Source organism: Hipposideros armiger, unplaced genomic scaffold, assembly GCF_001890085.2.
Source record: "Hipposideros armiger isolate ML-2016 unplaced genomic scaffold, ASM189008v1 scaffold_524, whole genome shotgun sequence".
NCBI lineage: Eukaryota > Metazoa > Chordata > Mammalia > Chiroptera > Hipposideridae > Hipposideros > Hipposideros armiger.
In genome coordinates, this window is record NW_017731874.1 from 1,241,698 (window position 1) to 1,245,923 (window position 4,226).

Sequence of the window (4,226 nt, forward strand, 5' to 3'; positions counted from 1 at the left end):
AACCTCCTATTCTGCCATCTTGCTGACCTATAACTTTTTAAAAGTAAAATTAAATTGTTTTTTTCCATGCTAAAATTGGCATGTGCAAATGAATTTAAATTGAAAAATATAGAAAAGAGAAGTAAAATATAAAGACATTTTAAACATGTTTTGGTATCTTCCAGTTTTGTGATTCTAGAAAGTTTATCTTACATAGTTGTGACTAAATGCTTGCTGTATATTTCTATAATAGCCTGCTTCACTGATTCATACTCTAAGTAAAATAAACATATAACACAGTGTTTTTTCAATGAATAATAAACTCTGAATAAATCACCTGAAATGATAAATAAATGATTATTTATTTAACCATTCCCCAATGTAATTTTATTACTTCCAAATTTGCTTTTATAAATAAATAAATAGATAGATAGATATCTACATCTATATATTTTTGTAATAAAACATTTATATGCATTTTAACAATTTCTGGAGGATAAATTCTGCAGAAATGAAATTTCTAAGAGGGCATAAATATTTTAAGGCCCTTGATATATATCCGTAAATTTAGCTTACAATGTTAATGTCTGCATTTGGTAGAAAATTATAGTAAGTCTTTTGGGGTTTTTTACTGAACATGAATAAAATTTTACTGCAAAAACACTTTGAGGTTTGAGGGAAAAGAGTATTAGTTAACATATGTTAAAAGCTTAGTAATTGAAACGAATAAGGAAAGTCAGTTTGAATTTGTGATTAATTCTTAACTGTAAACTACTTTAAATGATGTGCTTTTATTGTCGTAGTCCATAAAGTCATACCTGGACTAATGAAAAGTTTATGGTGCTCTGTTTAAGGCTTTTGGCTCCAACTCAGGCAGACTGAGCTTTAAACTCAGGCTTCACCACCTGTCACCTGACCTTGGGCAAGTTTCCTAACTTCTTTGCTTTATTTTCTGCATCTGTTTAATGAAGATCATGTTAACTCCTACTTCTTAGGGTTAATGTGAGGCTTAAACAAAGTAATGTGTTCAGAGTGCTGAGGACTTAAGGAATGCCCAATACATTTTATCTATTATTAAAACAGAATCATTTTAAATGGAATCCCTGGTCAGTTAGCATTTCTGCACTAATAAACAAATCAGCTGAAGAGTTCAAAATAAAGAAACCTACAATCTATACAAGTTTCTTCATGCAAATGAACTAACGTTTTCCATGAAATTATATTTGTTGTGTCATCAACCAGTATTCTCTTTATAGTGTGTGTATAAAACAAGAGTAAATTAGTAAGACAAGCCTCTGTTGGCATAAGTAGTGGTGGATTCTGAATTAATTTAGAGGCCTATTTTTAATTTATTGCTTTAATTTTTTTAATATTACAGTAGAAAGAAAAAATTAGCTTGGTTTAATGCCCTAAATGTTTGGAATATGAAGAACAACAATAAACGTTTACTTTAAAATTAATAAGTATACTTCAAATAAGCTTATATCAAACGTAAATAGATCAAAACTCTCAATATTTATAGTTTATATAGAAGGAACAAGTGTAAATGGATCAAATTTAAAAATTAGTTAACATTTTTCTAAGTGTTTCTCTAAGGAGTGATCGGGGAAAATCTTACAGTGAAAACTTGTCCCTGGATGCAGAGTGAGTGTTGCATTCAGGACTTGGGTGAAGCAGTATTCTGTTTCCACAGGCCATTTTAGATACTATTCAGTTACTCTGGTTAGTGGTTTTTTGCTTTAGCATTCACTTTACCTCAAATTTTCCACTATTTCTTAGCTCAGCAAAACTATCATGATCCTTTTGAACTCGAAGCTCAGGCCAATGTTGTCATTATCTATCTGACTTTGTCTCATGCCTTGAGAAATAACTTTCCGATTCTCTTTGGCTCAGGTCAAACACAGAAATAGCAAACAATCTTAAGTCACAAAGGTGAAAAGCTTTCAACACCTGTTTTTTAGTTAAGGCCATTCAAAGAAATAAGAGACCAGAAAAAAATCTAATTTGTGTGGTAAGGTCAAATGCTTAACCAAGAAATCATTTCTTTGTCACTCCAGGATTGATGTCATTGGCTTTTTATCTCAAATTTCTCAGCATGTTCAGCACAGTCAGTCACAGAATATACACCCAGGTAGGTCACCTTTTACAGAGCATAAAGGAATGAGAGATGGGTGACTCAGGCTTCTATATGGATCTGGGAATTTTGCCAAAGCTTAAGTGATATAGGCAGATGTCTTAGAAGTATAACTGTCATACCTGGACTTTGTACTCATTACCTTTTCATCTTGATAATCAAGTCATATTACATTTTATATATGATTTTTTGTGGTTGTTACCTGTGATCTTTCTACTTTCTTTTGCAACATTTTTTTTCTAGATCTTAAAACTAGTTTGTGTTTCTAAGTTCTTGTTTTAGGCATACTTCCTGGGTTCATTCCAGTTATTTAATCAACTGGATTGAATTTTTAAAACTAACAAACTTTAAAAAATGATGAACATTGAGACTGCTTACTAAAGTCGTCATTTGGTAGTTATTCTCAAACCTCTTCGTGTTAATTCAGAAAGCCTGAAACGTAGGTTTCCAATGCTTTTTCTTATTTTTAGAGAGATTAGACATTTCAAAAAGGTTTTTCTGGATCTTCTTCCACATTTTCTTCTTCTTATGAAAGAACAATAAAAAGGAAAACTCTGGTTTTAAAAGCAAACCATAAAAATGATGTAAAACGATAGACAAGCAAAAATTCTCCAAAGTCAGATGGCTTTGCATAATGATAAAAATAGAGAAAGAAGATGATCGAAATAATTATCTAAGAAGGACTCCCCTGTTCCAAACAACCGTTCTATGAACTTGTGAAAATGAATGGAGAATGCAGGGAAGCTGGTCCATCTCCATCCGGGAAAAGCTCTAGGTAACACCATCGTGCTGAGATTCTCTAGGTTTAGAGGCCTAAAAGATTTTTCCAATGGGGTTGCTCAAGTACGCAAACTACCATACATTTCACCGTGTCTTACACCGGGGTTTCTCAACATTTGGCACCGAACAAATGTTGTGGGGGCTGTTCTGTGCTTGCAGGATGTTTAGCAGCATCTCTGACTTTTACTCACTAGAAGCCAGTAGCACTCCCAGTTGTGATAATCAAAAATATCCTCAGAAAGGGCCAAATGTCCCTCAGGAGGGAGGAGGAACAAAATCACCCAGTTAAGAATCACTGTCCTAGACTAACAACAGCTCTTATGCTGGCCTCAACTGTTTCCTACTCTGTTTTGAAGAGGTAAAGGAAAATGTTCAGCCAGTGTCAACAGACCCATTAACGGTAAGTCTATAGCCTCCTTGGCTATGGATTAATGTGAGATTGTGGGAGGGTTTTCCTTCTTTCCTGCTTCCTGGAATAGAGAAACATAACCCAACATAAGGAAAACACTGATTATGTTTTAAACATAGGGAACCATAAATCTAATAAAGTTCAGGTCAAAAGCAAAACCAACATTTGGTTTTCTGTCTTTTTAATATAAGATCCATGGTTTTTCATTTTCTCCCAGTCTATCAACATAGGAATTTAAGTTTATAATATTAACAGGCTTGTTAATATTATTTCCATTAAATATAAAGAAAGGTGAGCCTCAGGAAAGGCTGAGCAACATACTAAGATTACCCAAAGTAGTGATGTTGTAAACTAATGAGGCAAATGGCAAGATTCTGAAGTGAGCATCCCTCCTTAGGCCTGTCTTTAATATAGAGCCTTCCATGTTGGACTGAGCAAGCCATGGCTCAGGTGAGTGGGTCTGACAATGTGAGCAAAGCTAGAATCAGAAGTCACAGCACTGAAATCTGTGCCCTGCCTCTGCCACTTGCCGCTTGATCTTGGGACTCATGACCCTGAGATTCACTTCCTCCGTGTGAAAATGGGAACAACCAGGGTTAACTGATGTGATTGTTGTGATGATTACATTAGTGTCATGATTATGATCACTGTCACTCATATCAGTCCACTTTTCCTCCTTTTCCTTCACTCCTCTCCACTTGTATCGATTCCTTGCGTATACCCAGGCCCTCAGGGGCCACAGTTTGGGGAACTTTTTTTTTTTTTAAAGATTTTATTGGGGAATTGGGGGAGGAGAACAGCGTTGGGGAACCGGGGAAGGGGAACAGACAAGTTGCTGTCCTTTTGCTCTTCAGTCTAGTTGTGGAGGACATCGCTTCACTGGCCCATGTTGGTATCATCATTGCGCTCTTCCCGGGTGAGGCA